The sequence below is a fragment of the Crinia signifera genome, chromosome 3 (assembly GCF_055691185.1).
Source record: "Crinia signifera chromosome 3, ASM5569118v1, whole genome shotgun sequence".
Classification (NCBI taxonomy): Eukaryota; Metazoa; Chordata; class Amphibia; order Anura; family Myobatrachidae; genus Crinia; species Crinia signifera.
The window spans coordinates 24,607,487-24,630,002 of NC_139219.1; the positions used below are offsets into that span (position 1 = coordinate 24,607,487).

At 47.1% G+C, this 22,516-nt stretch overlaps 1 protein-coding gene across 2 annotated transcripts in view; it reads left to right on the top strand.

Moving 5' to 3' along the window:
* Nucleotides 1-22,516, top strand: part of BABAM2 (BRISC and BRCA1 A complex member 2) — a 159,990-nt gene that overhangs the window by 43,894 nt on the left and 93,580 nt on the right. The window lies entirely within an intron of this gene.

Sequence of the window (22,516 nt, forward strand, 5' to 3'; positions counted from 1 at the left end):
TTGCAATCTGTGTCATTACTCTGTTACCCTACCATAAATATTGGGTAAGCCACTTGGAATGTCGCAAGGTAATTGAAGGGTAGAACACTGATTGGTGGTTTTATCTCTCTCCACCCTCTAAACACTATATTGTCCCTGCTGAGATCCAGGGATTTACAGGCCATTTTCTTGCTCTGTGTTGTTTTTACATTTACAGTAGTTCTCTCAGCAGTCCTCTGTAGTAGCGGCAGCAGCATCAATACTGCAGCGGCAGCCGCTTCATCCCTGCAGCGGCAGACATTTTATAACTGGTACCAAGCATTGCAACCCCAACACTTTATGAAGACTATTATTTCCCTGCACCATATCATCCCATCCTTTATCTAGAACCTGTTTTCAATACAAATCCTGCAGTAGGCATTACATAGACCAGAACAGGGGCATATTGGCCTACCAAGAGACCGGGCCATTTCCCGGTGGGCTGGTACTGATTTGGCCTCCTTTTCCCTGTCCTGGCCGCCGCTTTCCCCTGGCTGGGCCGCGGGCAAACACCCCCCCGCCGGCTAATTACCATGCCACCCTGAGTAAACACAGTGAAACGCGTTGGTGTTGCTAGACCTGATTCTGGAGAACTAAACATCCACCACCATCTGGAGAAGAGGTTGACCACCTGCCTAATATTGGATCACGTCCTTCAAACCTAAAGGCATTGCACTGTTTTCCAAACACCTGACCTATTGGACTGCCGTATATAGGTCCCCCCGGGCTGGCTATACAACATCCTTTGCCAACGGGTTCGGAACCAGGAGACCATAGGAAACTCAGGATCACCACCTAACGGACTCATTGCACAACCGGACGTCATTCCTGATCCATGCAGGTTATATCAATCACCCTTTGGTGACTATTGACACTCCACAGGTCCACAGTCATACCTAAATTAGGTCCTTTAATTTTAAATTGTGTTATATGTATGTCTAATTGTGAATAAATCGTTATTATTTTTAAATTGATGCATCCACATGTTACATCTGCCCCACCCGCAGTGCACATGGTTTTGTCCATCTCAGAAGGATTTTGTCTGGAAGAGCGAACCAAAATAACCCCCGTAGTCCCTTCTCTTATTAAATGTAAAAAGCCCCATCCCAGCCTACTACTTTTTATTCATTCAACCCCTTCACACATTTGGTGAATTCCAGCGAGTTGTCCTATACTGAGCAGAAATTCCAAGCTGTATATGAGTGAAAGCGTTAATGGTAACCGCTCCAAAGCTCGCTGCTCATTTACTGACTTGTGGGGCCGCAGTAATTGTTCTAGGTAAACAGCAAGGTCTCCTTTTCCCAGTCTCTATTGTTAACAGACTTGAAAGGAAGTGTGTTGTATAATAACCCTTTCAAGGTGAACTTTTCACTCTGTGAATATACATTGTGTGGCACCTGGTGTCTGGGTAATGGTTCAGAACAAGTTACATTCTGGCGCTAGCCCCTCCCTCTTTTCTTTTTAAACTTCCCAGAGAAATTGCAGCCAAAAGCAATGGATCACCGTATAAACAGATAAAATATAATTTTCTTTAAAACAAAGCTGATTTTATAGGCTGCATTCTCAGTGATGTCACTGGTTCTGAGTGATTGTATAGGCTGCATTCTCAGTGATATCACTGGTTTCTAGTGATTGTATAGGCTGCATTCTCAGTGATGTCACTGGTTCCAAGTAATTGAATATGCCTAATTCTCCACATAGGCTACATTCTCAGTGATGTCACTAGTTTATTGTAAATGGATAGGCTGCATTCTCAGTGAAGTCATTGGTTCCTAGTAATTGGATAGGCTGCATTTTCGGTAAGGTCACATGTTCCTACTAATTGGATAGGCTGCATTCTCAGTGAGGTCACTGGTTCCTAGTAATTGGATGGGCTGCATTCTCAGTGAGGTTACTAATTCCAACTGATTGAATAGTCCTCATTCGCAGCATAGGATGGTTTGCCTAGTGACTGGATTGGCTGCATTTTTCGGTGATATCAATAGTTCCTAGTGATTGGATAAACTACATTCTAACTGAGTTCACTTATCGCTAATGATTGCATAGGCTGCATTCTTAGTGATGTCACTGGTTTCAAGTTACATAGTCAGTGAGGCTGAATAAAGACTTGCATCCATCTAGTTCAACCTATGTTTATAGTAGCTTATCCCGTGTTCTATAGTATGTTCCGATATTTTAAAGACAGATTATGTTACTTATTCGTACCCATGGATGTTTTTAACCAATAAATGTTTATCCAACCTTATTTTAAACGTATTTATAGTGTCTGCCGACACCACTTCTCCAGGAAGAGCGTTCTAAAGTTTCTGCTCTGACTGTAATTTTTTTTTTTTTCTTCTAGATGAACAAAATCTTTTTTCTTCGAATCTAAACTCGTGCCCTCTCGTCCTAGATTCCTGTCTAGCAGAAAAAAAGGTGTTTGACAGTTCCTTATATTGGCCCCTGATATATTTTATACATGTTGAGCATGTCCCCCCTTAAACGTCTCTTCTCTAGTGTAAATAGTCCCAAGTTGTTCAATCTCTCCTCATAGCTTAAATTCTCCATTCCCCTAATAAGCTTTGTTGCTCTTCTTTGGGTTTTTTCTAATTCTATGATGTCCTTTTTATAGTGCGGGGCCCAGAATTGTACTCCATATTCAAGGTGCGGTCTAACCAATGATTTGTACATAATTACTTTTGAATCCCTAGTTTCCATGCCCCTTTTAATACATGCTAGAGTTTTGTTGGCCTTTTTTGTTGCTGCATTCTCAGTGATGTCACTGGTTTCCAGTGAATGGATAGGCTGCATTCTCAGTGATGTCACTGGTTTCCAGTGAATGGATAGGCTGCATTCTCAGAGATGTCACTGGTTTCTAGTGAATGGATAGACTTTTCTGCTAAAAACAAAACTTTTATAAAAAAAAATTGTATAATATAAATGACCACTGGGGGCACAATCCCGCTGAAGACCATGTGTAAGGAAGCTGTCCATTGCGTTCCTGCCATCAGATAAGCTGATATTGCGTGTACTGTGTAACATGCACTAGTTGCACCCAGCCAGAAGCCGCTGATAAGCTTGGCTGGGGTTTTCCACGTTCAGCACATAAATGTTTTGTTCCTTCACGTTGATGAAATGAGGTGTAAAGTCTCAGATGGAAAATCGCAGTATGACCCTTTCCCCAGAATTAATCGCAGGCACGGCAGGAATTTCACATATGTGTTTAATAACGACTGAACTTATCAACAGTTAAAAGGAATCCTGGAAAAAGTCTCATTTTGAGCATTTTCATGCTGTAGATCTCTGCTGCACTGGATGAACCCAGCCACACACTCTTCTTATTATATTCCAGGTTTTAGTCAGGGAATTGCTCAAAAATCAATCAATATGTGTGTGGGAAAATGTAATTGATAATCCAGTTGTTAAAAAAATATGTATCTACAAATCGTCTTATTAAAGCTTATCTAGAGTAAGGGCGTGCCCTGTAATCACGCAATTAATGCCTGGTGACCCTACGGTTATTAGACAATGTAACTCTCCTCTGTGCTCCCCATCCTTCCTTTTTGCCGAACGTCCAGATTTTATGTTGATGGGATCACATGATTGGCTTTGTTTGCAAATGGAAAGCTAAATCGGACTATATGGGCCAAGTGCCATCAGATTGTATGTTTCTATGGACTACCAACCCCTAGAAGCTGCGGGAAGCCACAGACTGAGCGTTATATAGTGGGAGGAGCAGGGTCCCCAGCAGCACAGAGTATATCAGGAGATGAGTGATGTGTCGGTGAGGACAGGGCTGCATGTGCCAGGGGCAGTGACATGATGTGAGGAGGGGAATGGAGGCAGCAGGAAGCCACAGACTGAGAGTTATATAGTGGGAGGAGCAGGGTCCCCAGCAGCACAGAGTATATCAGGAGATGAGTGATGTGTCAGTGAGAACAGGGCTGCATATGACAGGGGCAGTGATATGATGTGAGGAGGGGAATGAAGGCAGCGGATTTAAAAGTATGCAGCTTTGGCTTTCATGCACTCCCGTTCTAGAGGTTTTGTGACCGTCACAGGGATAATGAAACATTATATTGGAGCGGCAAGGTCGCATTGCTAGAAAGTAACAACTATCACATTATTTTTTTATTATTATTATCTTACCATATATCTGCCCTACACACCTCATATACCTAACCATTGTAATATCCTAACAATACAAATCATCACCATTACAAAAGTTCTGTCCAATTGAATTTTACCAGAATGGCGCTCTGGGTCTGAGCGCAGTGTCAGGCAACGATTGAGAATGCTGAGACGGGTCACTACACCATGATTCTAGGGCACAATGCTATTGTTTTATGCGCCAGCAGTCACTAGATGGCACATGCCACGGGGCGACCATCAGCGTGCCCGCCATAGATGGGTGCATACTATGTTATGGATGACCAGTGATGGTTTCGCCAACCGGTAGAAATACCTGTTCTCTCACTACCTAGCCCATGGGCCATCAGATCACTGGGTGGGGCTCTTTGAGTGTCAGGGGGTAGAGCTATGTTAAGTGTACCAAGACTAAAAAAAAATTGGGTGTTTCTATACCATTGTTCGCCAGAAGTATTCAACATTGGCCCTAAACCATTGTTCTGTCTTCCTCCACTCTAGGTGGTAGCTTGGGCACGCGTAACAATGAAATCACCCACTTTGGCGTGACAGGTGCCTCTTCCATTATGATGAAAACATACAAATTGTTGTATTCCGAGATCTTACACTTCCACACGTGCTGAGCTTCTGTTGTCCCACCCACCAACACACCCACCTTACGACTGAACAAAGCAATGTGACCTTTTAAGATTACATTATGTGTTAAAGTGGCTATACTGTTTTCAAAGCATACAAAGCAAACCTTAAACCTGCCTTATAGAGAGTCTGTAGAATAGTGGGTGCGCCCCATGGTGCTAGTCCAGACAAGAGTATTAATCACGGACCTGTATGCCTCCAAAAGATCCATTTAGTACGGAAGTAATGACTGACTATTGATGTATGGAGACTGTCATAATACTAATAAAGTTATTGATGACTTTTTTTTAAATGTTTTGTTTGGTTGGTCTGCATGTACTTAGCTAACTGGATCTTGGGTCTTTGACAGCTGTTAATAAATGTGTCCTGTATGGTTACCCTGAAGGGGTCACATGGAAGTTGCGGAACACTGATAATTGCGTAATAAAGCGCATGGTGCAACATAGGAAAGGTCTGTTAGCAGAACGTATCTCGTACCGCAGGCCTAATTCAGACCTGTTTACGAAGCTGCGTACACCGCAGCCTAGCGAATAGGTCAGCGCCGCCCGTCCTAGAACAGATCCCCTCGCATGCTGACGAAAGAGAAAGAATTCATTCGATGGTCACCGGCCATCGAATGATTTATCTCCCCTTTGGTAATAAAAGTCAGTCAGAACTGACTTTTATTACTGTCGGAGAAGGACGAAAAGGGGACGGGTGCTGACCTCCTGTGATGTCACACGTAATGATACAGTATGCCCCTCCTTATTTGGAGTTTACTAATATCGTTTAAGTTTCTACCTGGCCCTAGTCGCTATCTGCACTCTTTAAAACCTGCACCAGCAACAGTGTTATGTCTTCTGCACTGTCCCTAGTTATTAGTCAGCCCCCCCCCCCAGAAAGGTGGGCAATCCTTTTGGATACCGGCATCTCCACTGCGGCAGACAGGGGTGGGGCTAAAGATTCAAATGGCATAATTTAGCCCCACCCCTTTCTTGTAGACCCACAAACTGCGGGATTTGCAGTACTGGGGGTGAGGCTTGCTTACATCAGGCCCACACCCTGAAGTGCTGCTGACAGTCTCCTCTGCGTCCTTCTCCCGGAGAGGAGACTTTAAAAGTAGGCAACCCTGTCATTGGTACGAATATCAAGTTACAGGCTGGGTTTGGAAAATGACATTTAGGAGCAGGTTGACTGCTGCTTAATCACCGGGCTTAATACATCTACCCCTAAGTGTTGCGAGGTCCAGCATTAAATGTAGTCCTTGTCATCAAGCCATTGACGCGAACATATCCCCTTGCATGTGGTCAAAGGAGAGAGAAAAATCACCTAATTATTTCTCTCCCCTCTGGAAATAAGTCCAGTCCAATCTGACTGACAATTGTCCAGAGTTTCCGCTGTAGAAGATGCATCTAATGCATACACTGGAATAGAAGTGTGTGTATATAACAACTGAGTTCTAAAGACCATTCAAATAACTTCCCTCAAATAGCCCTAATCCTAACACCTGCTGCGGGGAAAAGGCTTTTTTTGTGCTGTAAAAACGATGGTTTGGGGTTTTCAGTCCCTTTATAACACTCTCCTCAATCACCATTTGTCAGACATGTCCCGTGTAGCTATTGATGGATCCTGTGTTCTGTAAAGTGTCCAGTCACATAATGTCCACACCAGGATGTCATCGCCAGAAGTGCACTTTACAGAACAACCCATGTCCTGATAGACGAGGCTGGAGAGGAGAATCACCGGGGATAGTCCGTTGGCCGTTTTTCATGTTGACCTATCATTAGTGTAAACAAATGAAATGTTGACGTGGTCACTGCCAACATGCGGAGTACTGATTACGGTTATTTGCCACACTCCGATAAAAAAGCCCTATTTGGATTTGTTCAGGTAAACATTCATTTTGGAAACACACAAAACGCCGCATTTTCCACCCACGTTTCATTTTTAGTCCTGCACACCGGAAAATGTACAGTATATTAACCGCTCTGCGTGTTTGACTGACAGGGGACGGAGCATTATGTATTGAATGATACATAAACATCAGAGGGAATAACAGGACTTGCAGGTGGCCTTCTACACCACCAGTCTCCCGGACACGGTTTGTGGTAACAGTTTTCCATCCCAGGCTCTTCTAAATTCTGTGTTCTCCCTCTGAACAATGAAGAAAGCAGCCTGTCTTTTCCAGCCTATATAATTAGTGGGGCACGCCATCCCCCATAATTGCTGTGACATCATGCGTTAACCATACAGCACTTGCATGGCATAAGCCAAGCCGTTTATTATCAAGATGTTGAGTTGGGTGCGTTTCAGTACAGCGCATATTGAAAGGGTTAAAGTACGGAGACGTGTATAAACGCTTTATCACTGTCATTTAGCACTGTACTTTGGTCTAATGCCTGAGCTTATTGTCTGCTCTCTTATCAGCTAAATACATTTACAGAGAATATTATCTTTTGTCACAATTGTCCTCAGATGACAGATTTGGTCTAGTCAGTGGCGCCGACGGGTGCGGGGGAGGGACTAATTACCTTACATTGTTGTTTTTTGTTTTTTTTTTACCCCCAGGGGAGTGTGACCGCGGCTCCCTGAGTTTATCGGGTGTGGTATATGGTCCCGACAGTCGGGATCCCGACAGGCCGGACTCAGACAGCGGGGCAAGCACAAAAAATCCCCTTGCGGGCTCGCCGCGCTGCGGGCACGGTGGCTCGCTATGCTCGCCACCTATTCTATTCTCCCTCTATGGGGTTGTGGACCCCCATGATGGAGAATAGCCGGTCGCCGTCTGGGTTTTGACTGTTGGACCACGAGTGTCGGGGTTTTGACTGTCGGGATCCCGACTGTCGGGAAACTGTCCGGCACCCAGTTGATCACATCCCTTCAGTGCCTAGATCCTATGGCTGCCTCCGGGGCATTGGGTCTAGGTGCCATAATATCCTTTATTTCCACCAGTGTCATTCTAATGCCTTGTTAAAGTCAGAATAAACAGTGCAATGAGATTTGTACTAAAGTGCAAAGCCTCGACTGGGTCACTGGGATTCTCTCTGTACTGTACGGTGGTCACTGAGATGCACACTGTACTGTGTGGTGGTGGTTATTATTATTATTATTATTATTATTTTTATATGGCGCCACAATGGTTCCACAGCGCCTGGCAATACATAGATGAGCAAAAGGGATGCTCTCTGTATTGTATGGTGGTCAAATGGATGCTCACTGTGCTGTATGGTGGCTATTTGGATGCTCTCTGTGCTGTATGGCAGTTAATGGGATGCTCTCTGTACTGTATGGTCATTAATGGTATGTTCTCTACTGTATGGTGGTCAATGAGATGCTCTCTGTACTGTACGATGCTTAAGAAGATGCTCACTGTGCCGTATGATGGTTAGTGGAATACTCTCTGTCAGGTATGGTGGTCAATCGAATGGTCTCTGTACTGTATGGTGGTTAACGGGATGCTCACTGTGCTGTATCTTCTTTGTTGACATAGATTTTGGATTTCACAGTAATTACCTAAAAATAAGTGGGTGTTTCCAGCGGAGATCAGGCCTACGATGAAAGGGTCAGAGTTGGCGATGGTAATCAGTGCTAATAACAGAGAAAAGGTTTATTGTACTGTATGGCTAACTGTATTGCTAGACAAATGAGTATCCGTTTACCGCCCTGGTGATATTTGAGTAATGAAATGCTGCAGAAGTTGGGTTCCTATTGCTGCAATGAGCGATGTGATTTGCATCTTTCCAAGTGTCTGCAATACACTGTTGATGGAGAACCGTCTGTATGTTTGCACAAAGCTCGATCATTCTGCAGGTAATAATAAACCTTGTGTGATTTACATGCTGCATATGAGCCTGTGTAGCTCTGCACGGATTTTGCAAGCAGCAAACCTTCATTTGTTATTTGCTTGTTTCTCTTGTTCGCATGTGCTGATCGCCATGCCATCCACTATGCGATTTGGGCCTGATTTCACCTGATTCCCACAGAATGGGCCAAGAAATCGTTTGAAATCGGCCCAAATCGCATTTGTATGACATCCGACGCGCGGGCCTGTGTGCATTGGAGTCAAAGGTCGGCTATAAATGTTGACCCTGCAGTCACTGTCTTATCCCCAATCTCTCTTAAGGGGCCTACACATAGGTAGACTGTGCTGAGCGATCTGAGCAATGCTAGACCACTCAGCAAGATCGCTCAGCACGCTGTGCTGCACAGCTATGTGTCAGCGCTGTGTGCTGTGCGATCTGTCAGGGCCAGTGTCCTCCAGTGAGAACACTGACCCTGACTAGCGATCCATCTAGATTTATCCAGCATGCAGCAACTTAATCGGTGGGCGAAGCTGCGCATCACTATTGCTGTGCCCCCTACACCATACTTGCCTACTTTTGAAAACTAGTTTCAGGTAGATTATAGTTTGTAGTAGAATTTTGCACAGCGCCTCATTGAGGGGGCGTGTCATGCTCCACCCAAAGGGTGTGTCTATTTCCATATATGGAGAGATTGAGAAAAGAGAATGTGAACGTGGCACCTAGAAGCGTGGGTGTGTACTGCTACATCTGAGAGGAGTCTTGTAAAATGACTGATATCCAAATGTAGATGATCCCCAAAGCAGTTAGTAAGAGCTACTGTACTTGGTAAAGTGCTGGGAAATGGTGCTGATGATTTTATGTAAATGTATCTATGTCTCATTGCTTTTTTCCTCAAAAATGTAACAGTGTAATGTGGGCTAGGTGACATGAGGGAGATGGCTAGACTAATGAGGGAGAGAGGGAGATTGCTGCTATGTCAGGGAGTCTCCTGCAGAATGCAGGAGGGGAGGTAACTATGATGTAACAGTGTAATGTGGGCTAGGTGACATGAGGGAGATTGCTAGACTAATGAGGGAGAGAGGGAGATTGCTGCTATTTCAGGGAGTCGCCTGCAGAATGCAGGAGGGGAGGTAACTATGATGTAACAGTGTAATGTGGGCTAGGTGACATGAGGGAGATTGCTAGACTAATGAGGGAGATTGCTGCTATTTCAGGGAGTCTCCTGCAGAATGCAGGTGGGTAGGCAACTATGCCCTACACACGGAGCGATGTAGGGGCATTTTCTAGTCAAATGAAGTCAGATCACTTAGAAAATGGTCTGAATTCGCCCCCTGTGTAAACCTCATTACTCACCTACTGTATTTGGGAAAGAAACAGATATTGTAGGTTTAGTTTTTCTTTTCTGGGATGAAAGTGCCAATCGTGATCCGATGATTGACTACATCTTTTATCCTGCGTGATAATCCATGCTCGGAGATGAGGTGCGCGGTGATCTTGGGCTTAATGTAATCCCTCTGTGATATGATCACCTTGCCAGGCTCTTGTGAAACACAAGCCCTGATGGATGCTGATGGGACGTTGCGGGAGGAAGGAATGTTCGTACTAAGGGTGAGTGAAGCCGTTTCCTTCGCCTCTCGCAGCAGATTCCTTGTGGTGATCGGAGCGACGGCGAGAGGTGCCGCCGGTAACCTGTGTTTATACTTGCTGTTTTTACATGAAGAAATCTCTATTGCAACATTTTGTTCGTTGTTTTGTTGGATTATAACTGGCCTGGTATTGTGCTGGCAATAGCGCTCTAATCGCAGCAACAGTCATGGGGATTAGCACCACCATGACCGAGGTTAGCGCATTTATGCTGCTGCACATGGCGGGCAGGCGGGCAAGCAGTTACTCAGTGGGGTGACAAGGATTTTTATCATTAGGGACATTGAGAAAGATGATTGTAATTAGTTACAGCCCATCAAAATGACGAATCAACACCTGAATAGCTCCGTTGGACACCATCTAGTGGCAGAAGGCACTCACAACACTTGAATTCCCCCCGGAGAGGAGCAGCATTAGCCTTTTATTATACAGGATGTCAGAGATGACATAGCGTCAGTGCTTGTACATGGGCAGTGCCCTTCCCTTAGTAGGCACCCGGCACATGCCCTAACCGCAGTTCTGCTGGGCACAGTGTATTACCCTCCGCTGCGTATAAGCAACAAATACTTTTACAAGAGCTTTTAGGGGTAAATTTACTAAGATGGGAGTTCTATTGAAGATGATGTTGCCCATAGCAACCAATCAAATTCTATCTATACTCTTCTAGAAGGTGCTAAATTGATTGGTTGCTATGGGAAACATCCCATCTTCAAAAGAACTCGCATCTTAGTAAATTGCCTCTTAACATTTGTTTACTTTTTTTCATAGCCCGGCAAGTTCTACTGGGTATGGGTCATTGGGTCGACATGCTTTGGGGAAACCACTGAGGTCGACATCTGAAATAAGTCGACATGGGTAAGGTCGACAGGGCTGGTAGGTAGACACAAGCATTAGGTCAGCAATGGGAAGCTCGGTAGTCAAAAGGTCATCAATTTTTCAGGGGATTTTGTCTTGAATGTCAACAGATGACATGGTGACCGTCTAAGTTGACCGCGCCCCCTCGCATGGCTCACCGTGCCCGGCACACTGTTTCAAACTCCCCCCCCCCCCCCCCCCATGCGGTAGTGGATGGTGGGGCATGAAATAGCGCCTGTCGGCAAATCAGCTTAAAAAAATACATGAAAAATTCACGTCAACCCTTGTCGACCTATGCTTGACTACATGGTACTGAGGAACCCCCCCGCTCATTAAATGACAAATTCTGCACACTACCTTCCTTACATCCTCTACCCATAACCCCCCCCCCCCCACTCACATCACAATCAGCAACAAGCCCTTTCAGGTATCGTACCTCTGCCTTACCCCAGCCAAGCTGTGACCACAAGTGGCATCGCTGCCAAATCCAGAAATAGCTCTTGGGACACCACAGGATAAACTGAAGGTGGGAAGTGAGTCACGTCTCTAATAAGTAAATAAATCCTGCTAAGAATTTGGCCGCATGTTCACGGTAACGCTGGCAATGTCGCCGCATCATCCAGAATGTTCAGATTTTTCGCCTCTTCAGCCTTATTTTAGCAGTGTCTCTACTCGCTGTATTTGGCGGCCGCAGTGAACCTGTGACTTGCTGGATGTTCTAGCACGAGGCTTTGTGAAAACCCGTTTCTGGCTTTAAGTCCTCTGCTATGTAAGCTGACTGCATTGTAGTAGGCTGTTCTGCTTCCTTCTCTTGGGTCCAGTAGAACTCATCAGGGTCATATCTTCTGCAGGCAGCCTGTAGGTGGTAACGGAGGCTTAGGGTCGCTGGACCCAGGTTAAAAAGTTGCATACTAATTTCCCAGATTTGCCTACTGAGCAAGTAAGGAGCCGATTCAGACCCGTTTCTACGGGTCCGAATTCTATCCCGTTTTCGATGGTGGGGGATCTGCGCATGGGCGAATATGTGCAAGTGTGAACGCCATTGGCGAGTAACACACTCACCGAGGCGTTTGCACTGTGAGGGGGGAGGGCAGAGGGCTGGAGTAGGCATGGCAATGTCTGATCGGGGTGGCCGGCTGACATCACATGATGGCTATAATGGTAAGGTGCTCTATATTGTGGTAGAATTTGAACTGGTGGCCGCTGTATCATAATTTGAGTGGCTCATTGTATGAAATGGAGGCACTATAGTGTGGCATAAAATGAACGGCAGGGCGTTCTATTGTGGCACAATATGAGCAGGCGGCACTAATTTGGCGTTTGAACCGAGGGTGCTGTATATCTTAATGTGAAATGAGGCTACTGTGTGGCATAATGTGTAACGGCTGCGGAAAGGTGTCTATCAAGACTCAATGAGACCGGGGCCCCTTCATTATGTTTCTATGGGGCCCACAAAGTTCTGGTTACACCCTTGGTCCTAGGCTTTATTGTACAGTGGAAAATATGTACTGGGTGTGATTTCATACTACAGTATCTTTCAGTACTCCTGATATACATGTCCTGTATTCATAGGTTCCCCTTCATGCCTGGTGTATTTTGTGGGGGTCCACGACCCCCATAGAGGTAGAATAGAATAGGTGGCAAGCGCAGCGAGCCCGCAAGGGTCTTTGTTGTGCTCACCATGCATTCTGAGTACAGGCAGTCGGGATCCTGACGTCGGGCTAATGACTATCGGGATACCGAGTACCCTATACCACACCCCATTTGACTGACAGGCACGGGTCTCTCACACACACTGACAGGGGGTCTCTCACATGCTGACCAGGGGTCATACACCCCGGCAGCCATATCAGACTCACATGTGGAGACTTCAGCACATCAAGGAAGTGAAGGAAAGCACTAATTAAGTAGATTGCTATTGCTTAATTAGTCATTAGGGGGATGTCCAAAAGGGTTCTGAATTAAAGCTGTATACACACTATGCCATATGTGTCACTGCAGATGTAGTCAATGATATCGGTGCTGCTGGGAAACAAACATAATAGTGCTTTCAGGATATCATTCAGTGACGTCACCGGAACCCCACTGTGAACAGGTTCTGGTGATATTCTCATATTTGTATGTTCAGACTATGGGGGTAATTCAAACCTGAGCCCAGCGATCAGGTAAACGCCACCGTGCCATCCGCATTACCCCCGCCCATGTTCACAGCTGCGTAAGCGATCGCAGCCGTGCACATGAGGGGAAAACCATTAAAAACTCACCGTTGAATGGTTTTCCCCAAGTATTTCAAGACTTACTCAGCGGCCCGACCTCCTATTTTCCAGGACGCTGCGTTACCGCCCTCCAAACGGGGGTGATTGACACCCTGCAGGCAGCCTGTGATGAGAAGCCATTGCAGGCTCCCTTCGTACACATCGTACCGCCCACATGCGCAGTCATCCAATCAATCCGCATCGCTGCGAATTCGCAGCCCTTCGCGTTAATCTGAATTGTGCCTATGGGATGGGATGTACTAAGCTTGAAAAAGTGATAGGGTAGAGAGTGATAAACTACCAGCCAATCGGCTCCTGACTGCCATCCAACAGGCCATCTTTGAAAACTTGCAGTTAGGGGCCAACTGGTGGTTTATCATTCTCCATTTTATCTTTATAGACTTAGTACATCTTGCGTAGTATAGGTTAACGATATATTGGGTACACACTAACCGATATGCATGATGACTTTAACGATATTGTTATCATATGTATCATTACCAAAAATGGCATAGTGTGTATCCAGCTTTAGTCCTGCGAAATTCTCCTTGATAACCATTTGGACTATATAGTTCAACTGGAAAAGAAAGTTAGTCTGAATCGCTCACGTACAGCCGCATTTGATGCCGATTCGATCCCGATGCGCGGCGCCAGTCATCGGGATCAGAACAGAAATAGACTGTGAAGGCAAGTCTATTTCTGCCCGATCGAAAGGAGAGCCATGCTGCCACCCCCACCCCACCCCTCACTTCCTCCTGCCAGCTGATGCCAGAACCTATGGTCAGGGTCATAGGTCGCCCTGTGTGTGACACCTTTACACACGAGTTAAAGGCCCGTTAAAAAGGTTTGTCCTGAATGTCGACATGGACGTGTCTAAGTGTACCGTGTCCCCTCACAAGGGCGTAACTACCGTAGGTGCAAGGGGTGCAGCTGCTATGGGGCCCAGAGCTGAAGGGGGCCCATCTTTACTCTCTAAGTAATATGTTTTACATATATTTGTCACTATCAGTTGCTAAATAGGGGGCCCTTACAAACCTTTGCTATGGGGCCTACGAATATCTAGTTACAGACCCCTCACATGGTTCACCGCGCTCGGCACACTATTATATTCTCCCACCACACCGTAGTGGATGTAGGGTATGAAATTTCGCCTGTCGGCACTGCGTTGATCTTTTGACTGTTGACTTAATGCTTGTGTCAGCCTTCAGACCCTGTTGACCGTAGTCATGTTGACCTATTTCAATTGTCGACTTAATTCCTGTCGACCTTCAGTGGTCGAACTAGTGCGTGTCGACCTTCATAGGGATCTAATGACTGTATCCCAGACCAGATGCACTAAGCTTCAAAAGTGATAAACTGGAGAGTGATAAACAGCCAGCCAATCAGCTCCTGCCTGACATTTTTCAAACACAGTCTGTGACATGACAGGTAGGAGCTGATTGGCTGGCTGTTTATCACTCTCCAGTTTATCACTTTTGAAGCTTAGTGCAACTGGCCCTACATTAGAAGGGACAAGTAGATAAGTGTGGCTTCCCCTCTCCCGCTAACCCCCTAGCCCTTATAGAGGGGCGGATGTTCTTTTTCTCACCCTCACCAGACCAGGTGGCAGCCGTGTGTGCTGCGCTGCGTCAGGTGGATGCACAATTACATGGGGCTGTGCGTAGGCAGAGGCTTAATCCCCCTTACTGGTTACGGATTACAGCTATTGTGGCTGCACAGAACAGATGTTTATGTTGGAGTGCCCAGAAGCAGACGCCTGGTTATCATTAATCCCGGCTTCCAGTAACTCCTGGTTCACTTCCAGTAGATGTGAAGGAGCCCTGTGATTGGCCGCGCCTCTGCACAATGCGTTAACCTCTACGATCAGAGTTCAGAGAGCGGCCAGTTACAGTGTGCGACTCGCTGTATGTGTGTGTACTATACATTGTTCTAGATCACAGCAGCAGTCCATGTCCTGCTCAGCATAGCAGCTGTTGTGGTACCAGGATGCTGGTACTTGTGGTTCCACAACAGCGTAAGAGCCACAGTTGCATTAACTACTTAAGCCTGAGGGAGTAAATTTCCTAAAGGGAGAGTTTGTAGGAGGGAGAGATGTTACCCATAGCAACCAATAAGATTCTAGCTATTATCATTTAGATTGTGCTAGATCAATCAGTAACAACTGTGTAAATAAGCACAAGATCCGAAGCAACCGGGTTAGTTAATAACCAAGGCAAGGCCATGAATATTTCCTGCTTCGCCTCATTATCGAGGGGAGAATGACAAGATGTATTAAGATCTTGCCCATCGAAGCTGGGGGAGCGTAAACTCCCCCCTCTGGCGATGTCGCCCTCCTGGTGACAGCGGATCAGTTCACATTGATGCGATGTCTGCCTGCCCGGCCAGCTCATTGCGCGAGATCTCGCTATTATCATGAGATCTCAGGCGCAGCCTGGAGCCAGCAGCGGGGGTAGTGTGGTCCCTGCAGTGGATATAGGACAACGCTTGCTCTGGGCAGGCAAAGCGGGCGATGCGGTTAACGGGCGATGTACAGATGTAGCCCCTGCCATTCTTGGCTGGGGCTCGCCAGAGCCTCCCTTCTGACGAGCGCCAGCGGACAGGGGCTACACTGAACTGGGACGCGCATGCGCTGCGGGTCTCTGCCCGTCTCCGCGCCAGGGAGACGTGCGGGGCTTCGGGGGGGGGTAATATCCCCCCCAATGTGATTGGTTGCTATGGGCAATATCACCTCTTTACATTTATAGGGGTCGATCCTATTAGCCACGAGGGGTTTCCGTTCCAACGCATTTAAATGCCGGCAATGGCACCTGAATTAACCCGACCCGGCACCCTTCGCTTGGCCGAATTCCCTTAAAATTGCTTGCAACCCTATGGAGGTGTGAGTGGATTTTGGCAAATTCCATGCAGTAAACATGCGCACTCACGAATCATTCGCATCTAATAGGATCGACCCCTTAAAATCTTTAGTGAATTCCCCCTCCGAGTGCAGAGTGGTGGTAAATGGGAGAGATGTTTGCACTGAGCAGCCCCACACACAGCTCCGATTTGGCCTGCTTTTATTTTGTTACGATAGATCGGATGTGCGGTTCCTGGTGCATCGGATCCAGTAATCGTATGTACTACACATATGATCTCTGGATTTGGCCCCCTTTCTGCTGCCCGGGAAGGTCCAAACTGGTTCCCGGGGCATCGGATGGACATACACTGCTGCAAGACATCACAGCAGTGTACGGGTGGCTGAGTGAAGAAAGAAGATCCTTTGCTAAGCATACAGTGGGTGCTCCCCCAGCTTTTGTAAAGAATTGGATAACAAGGGGGTGCATGCTCCATGCGGAAGGATACAAAACTGGTTCAAATGTACAAAAAAAAATAAACCTTTGAAACTGCACCAGTCTGAGCTGGCGTAGTTGGAGCTTACGTTTAAACGGTGACGCTTTTCGCACCTTCCACTGGGGCACATTTCCATGGGTTGGGTGCTCAATATAAACACAAGGTTTAAGCACACAAACGTGCAACATATATTATAGACAGAGTTTGAACCTGAGCTGTAAGTGAGGGGAATCTGTACGGTAGAGGGGAATCTGTACGGTAGAGGGGAATCTGTACGGTAGAGGGGAATCTGTACGGTAGGTTGGGGAATCTGTACGGTAGGTTAGGGAATCTGTACGGTAGGTTAGGGAATCTGTACGGTAGGATAGGGAATCTGTGCAGTAGGTAGGGGAATCTGTACGGTAGAGGGGAATCTGTACGGTAGAGGGGAATCTGTACGGTAGAGGGGAATCTGTACGGTAGAGGGGAATCTGTACGGTAGGTTGGGGAATCTGTACGGTAGGTTAGGGAATCTGTACGGTAGGTTAGGGAATCTGTACGGTAGGATAGGGAATCTGTACGGTAGAGGGGAATCTGTACGGTAGAGGGGAATCTGTACGGTAGAGGGGAATCTGTACGGCAGGTAGGGGAATCTGTGCAGCAGGTAGGGGAATCTGTACGGTAGAGGGGAATCTGTACGGTAGAGGGGAATCTGTACGGTAGAGGGGAATCTGTACGGTAGGTTAGGGAATCTGTACGGTAGGTTAGGGAATCTGTACGGTAGGTTAGGGAATCTGTGCTGTAGGTTGGGTAATCTGTGCGGTAGGTTGGGGAATCTGTGCGGTAGGTTGGGGAATCTGTGCGGTAGGTTGGGGAATCTGTGCGGTAGGTTGGGGAATCTGTGCGGTAGGTTAGGGAATCTGTACGGTAGGGGGGAATCTGTACGGTAGAGGGGAATCTGTACGGTAGGTTAGGGAAATACCGGAAGTGTTCTTTAGGCAGTAAAGCGTTAGGAGGTGTCTGTGTGCAGGTTACACTTGTGAACCGTTTGTTGTTTTTACAGCACTGTGGCCCTGGGTAATGCAGAGTCATTACCCAGGGCCACAGTGACAGCATGCACCTGACCATTACACCACACCAGAGCATCGCTACAAAACCAATGCAAGTTCCACTAACCGAGTCCACTTTAACACAAGAGAATGAAACCCTGACAGCTTGCCCTGCAACCACTGCCCCTGCCAGCAAATGATATTCTATACGCTGAAGGATTGGATGGATCAGATGACTGTCACACCCAGACTTTGATGTGTCTACAGTCCAGCTGCGAGTTGTGTAACCTCGGTGTGTGAGCTCGGAGCACCTGAGTAATGTGATCCGAGGATTATCTGTTATATACTCACATTCCAGCTACACATGCCGCCACCCGGCACTGCACACTTACATCCTGCTGCTGCTCTCCGCTGCGTCTTACATGGGGGGTCTTATAGAGATGTCATATCCTCACTGCAGACTGCTATATGTTGGCGGGTATGGATCATTGGGTAAACAGCATGATGGTCGACATGCAGGAAGGACGACATGAGTTAGGTCAACAGTCAAAGGTTGGGGTTTTTCACCTTTTTTTGTCCTGAAGTTTGACACAGTCGACATGGACACTGTAATGTAGCACCGCGTCCCCTTGCATGGCTCGCTGCGCTCGGCACACTATTTTATTCTAGCACTGCCCCTAGTGGATGGTAGGGCATGAAATACCGCCTGTCGGCACATGTCGGCTCAAAAAGTGAAAACCCCATGTCGACCGAATGCTTGTGTCAACCTAATGTTGACCTACAGTCATGTCGACCTTAATGCATGTTGACCTTATGGTGTTGACCATCTGCTTGTGGACCTAGTGACCATATCCCATGTCGGCTGTAACAGAATACAGCAGTGATTCCCAAACTGTGTGCCGTGGCCCCCTGGGGTGCCTTGGGGTATTTGCAGGGGTGCCCTGGATTGGTGGTCCCTGTCCAAGTAAAAATTATTTCTGACCAATGTAATAGGAAACAAGCATTAGTGAATCCTGTCTATTACATATAGCGGACACTGAGGATGACATATAAACACAATTCTCTTGATTTAATATTTAAAGAGGACTATTGCCCTAGGGGGGCCATGAAAAAATGATGATTATAGGGGTGCCGTGATTCAAAAAAGTTTGGGAACCACTGGAATACAGGAATGTCTTATGTACCTATAATTTATTGGGGTGACTGGGGTATATATAGTGGGGGCAGGTTGTAGGGTGCTCACCCTGCCCCCATTCAATATACTGTACTGTACTGTGCCTATTTCCTCTATTGGACATCTCAGAATTGACTGGGAGGGATTTGCACCTGTGCAGTATACACCCCACAAGGCATCTGTGCAGTATACACCCCACAAGGCATCTGTGCAGTATACACCTCACAAGGCATCTGTGCAGTATACACCTCACAAGGCATCTGTGCCACCTTCCCAGAGATTCCAGCTTACTCGGTGCATGCACTGGCGATAGAGGAGAGCGTGGGGCGTCCTATTGAAAGGCCCAGAATTGGTGTATATCCTGTGGGTACAATGGGCCTGATGCAATCTTGTACAGCAACTCAGTTTTACATGCTAGTCTGATGGCGAAAGGTCCGCGCATGCCCGCACTTAGGCCCTTATTCTGATCGGTGCGGCCGGATCCGAATATGCGGCCAGCACCGTGCGTCCTAAACCCCGCCTTCCATACGGATCGCCAACTCCGTCCGTACGCGGTAAGAAGCTGTCCGAACGGACCGCACGTGTATTTCTCATGAATACACGTCCTCCATCTCAGGGAACCTCCCCCATCATTCGATGGTCGCAGACCATCAAATGCAGGACCGAGTGGCCAGGCAGCTCCCGCGACCTCAGACCACACAGGCATTTCTTCGTGCAAAAGCAGGGATCTGGGCGGGCAGCTGACATCCGGCGATGTCATATGTCCGCCCCCTACACGTGCGTCACGGCCGCATTACCATACGTACGCCCAGCGTTTGCATGGGAACGCCCATGAAACGCGGGGTGTAAACATATGGTAATGAGCCCAAACAGCCCTTCACACCCCTCTTCACCCCCTGTTCGTAGTGTACATATTTCATGCGGAATGTCGCCGTGCGTCCCGCTCGCACATGCGCAGACACAAAACATCGGCGGCACGAACGCACGCGGATATTACCGCACCAACCAGAATAAGGGCCTTAGTGACTCCAAGCCATTTGGGGACAGAACAGAACCCTCTTCACTCTGATCTCCCCCCCCCCCCCCCCCCCCCCCCCGCCTCACCTGCCTCTCTGCTTTATAGCTTTATTTCAGCACTGCTCCTGACTGATTTTGTACCAGTCGCCCCCCTATCCACGCACGCCTTGTGTGGTTATATATAATATCACATAATAACGGTAACTAAACTCAGACTGCGATTCGTGCACCATTCCTCCCACTTCATGTACCGGCATTACATGATACATTACTAAACGGCAGTGATTGCCTTTGTGCATGTGTCAGCAGTGATTGTCTATAAGCTGGTGCTGTTCAATCAAATTAGCTTATTTTCAGAAATCTAGTCAAATAATTCCAGTAATTAGTAACCTATTCCCTGTCATCACAGCCACACATATTCCAACAGTCCTTTATAGAGTCCCCTTTAGTGTAATACACATGATTGTCTTACTACACACAGCAAGCAGTACGGTTGGCTCCCAGACACAGGGCCTCATTCACATGTGGTTGGAGGAGGCATCGCTGCTGTGTCCTTGGAATGGAGGTTTCCAGCTGACACTGGCCTCTGGGACTATGAGTACATGAAGTCTAAGCACTGATGAATGAGCCTACATCCTGGCCCCTATCCCTTATACTGCGCCCTATGCATCGGCCAGTCACGGCGACAGCATCTCCCCTTACCGGTGTAAGTGGCTGACCATGAGGCTGTGTATCTATATCAGGGTAATCTTACTTAGGGCCACATGTATCGCGCTTCAAAAAGTGATCAAATGGAGAGTGATAAACAGCCAGCTAATCAGCTCCTACCTGTCATGTTACAAGGTTGGGTTTGAAAAATTACAGGCAGCTGATTGGTTGTTTATCACTCTCCACAATTTCACTTTTTGAAGCTTGATACATCTGGCACTTTGTATGTTTACATGTGACTGAGGATTGTAAAAGTAGACTGTTGTAATCCTTCTGCGTTATGTGAACTGTATTATTTGTCTTCTTACTAATTACCCCATTATGTAAATATTGTTTATTTGGTGTGTTGTAGACCAATGTCGAGAACAGTGATGATATAACATGTTGTGTAAAAATATATATAGATAGAGAAAAAGGCGTCTGCACCAGGCATGGCCAAACTTATGGCCCTCCAGCTGTTGTGAAACTACAAGTCCCATCATGCCTTGCAACAGTTTTTCTATTTGGGAAAGCTAAAACTATGGCAATGCATGCTGGGATGTGTAGTTTCACAACAGGTGGAGGGTCACAGTTTGGCCATGCCTGGTCTATATACACCTGTACTCCACTACCTCTGGTCCCCGGCCTCCCCCATTAGCAGTCGGTTCTGCATTGAGAATAAAGCCGCTATGTTACCTGCAGTGTTCCTCCTCCTGATAGGCTGCCACGCTCAGTCCCGTCATTACTCGCCAAAGCCTGCCCACTATTGATAGACGCATACTCCCCATACACTGTACCCATCACCTACATACGTGGTATTCCTCAGTTGGAGCCTGTCAGGAACTTGTGCCATTGTTGGGGATTGAGCAAATCACCCTATAGTATAGACCGTATTTTTTTGTTACTTTTTAGTAGTTTGTTATTAATGTAGTACACCAAATGTGCTCCAGGATTCCAGATGGGGCCCAAGCATTTGGTGTCAGGGATGCATTTAGGGCCTGATTCACTAACAATCCGTACCCGGCATATTCGCTCCAGGGACCAATGTTTTGGCTCTGTGCATGCATGTGCAGGGCCGCTGTGCAGACCGCTTGGGGACTTCGCAGGGGTGGGGTGGGATGGCGCATGGGAACGCCCAGCATTTTATGTGCGTCCCTATCGGTATGCGAGTGTCAGCCACCATAAGACTGACTTATATTTGTGAACAGGGCAAAAATCATCCCGTACGCTCCAGCGCAAATGGATTTCTATGCTAAATCCTTACGCATTGCAGAGGGCATGTTCATGCCGTGGGGTGGGGGTGGGGGGGGGGAGGCTTACAATTTCCCAGCAGGCAGCTTTAGAGGGCTCACTAAGCACCGAATCCTCACTGCTTAGCGAGCCTTAGTGAATCAGGGTCTTAGTCTGCATGGAGTTCCCTCTTCTGAAATGCCAGGACAAGTGTCCCTTCTAGCACCTTGCACCTAATCAGTGAGGAGGATAGATTTTAATTTTGAGGGGCAAGATATTTAGACATGGTCTATCATTACAGCTCGTAAAATATGCCCTTGTCACAGATTAGGTGCAGAATTCTAGAATTAACGCTTTACAACCTGACACTTTGGATTCCCAGCCAATGGCACCCTAACACCTTGTAACTCCAGCCAATGGCACAGTGACACCTTGCAACTCCAGCCAATGGCAGAGTGACACCTTGCAACTCCAGCCAATGGCACAGTGACACCTTGCAACTCCAGCCAATGGCACAGTGACACCTTTGCAACTCCAGCCAATGGCACAGTGACACCTTGCAACTCCAGCCAATGGCACAGTGACACCTTGCAACTCCAGCCAATGGCACAGTGACACCTTGCAACTCCAGCCAATGGCACAGTGACACCTTGCAAATCCAGCCAATGGCACAGTGACACCTTGCAACTCCAGCCAATGGCACAGTGACACCCTGTAACTCCAGTCAATGGCACA